This window comes from Penaeus monodon, chromosome 21, assembly GCF_015228065.2.
Source record: "Penaeus monodon isolate SGIC_2016 chromosome 21, NSTDA_Pmon_1, whole genome shotgun sequence".
Classification (NCBI taxonomy): Eukaryota; Metazoa; Arthropoda; class Malacostraca; order Decapoda; family Penaeidae; genus Penaeus; species Penaeus monodon.
The window spans coordinates 15,539,588-15,540,020 of record NC_051406.1 but is presented as its reverse complement, the minus strand read 5'-3'; the positions used below and the strand labels follow the sequence as shown (position 1 = coordinate 15,540,020).

The 433-nt window shown below is 33.7% G+C and overlaps 1 protein-coding gene and 1 long non-coding RNA gene across 2 annotated transcripts in view; one reads left to right on the top strand and one right to left on the bottom strand.

Annotated features, from left to right (window-relative positions):
• Positions 1 to 433, top strand: part of LOC119586583 (methionine aminopeptidase 2-like) — a 50,757-nt gene that overhangs the window by 21,598 nt on the left and 28,726 nt on the right.
• The window catches only part of LOC119586267, a 3,147-nt gene that overhangs the window by 665 nt on the left and 2,049 nt on the right, over positions 1 to 433 (bottom strand). Inside the window, exon 3 of the long non-coding RNA XR_005229941.1 lies at positions 188 to 256. This is a non-coding gene — a long non-coding RNA (uncharacterized LOC119586267). The remainder of the gene's footprint in view (positions 1 to 187; positions 257 to 433) is intronic.

The following is a 433-nucleotide window of genomic DNA, read 5'->3' as shown; positions in this document are numbered from 1 at the left end:
TTTGCCTTTCTGTGTCCCTTGTAAATATCCTAACTAATTGTTGTGCATCATAAAGCCTTGTTTTTTCTTAATAACAAAAAATATAAACACTCCTCATCTCTTCACTACTTATTAGAACATGTCTGTAACTTCACAGATATAAAATCATTAGCTCTGGAAGGATTCCACCAACTGTAGAAAAACTTACCTAGCTTTTGTGGCATGAAGGCTCCTCTCTGCTGGAGTGTCATTCCACGCCCAACCGGCTTCCTGTTTTCTAGAGATGAAAGATCTATTGTGATGAAAAAATTTCATTATTTTCCTCCCAATATAGGTAACAAAGTAATATGTTTCTAAGGAAAAAATCTAATTTACCTCAGTTTACATCAGGTAGAGAATTCATCATATTATACCTATATACTGCGTACATTAAAAATTTTGGCTTAACCCAAAT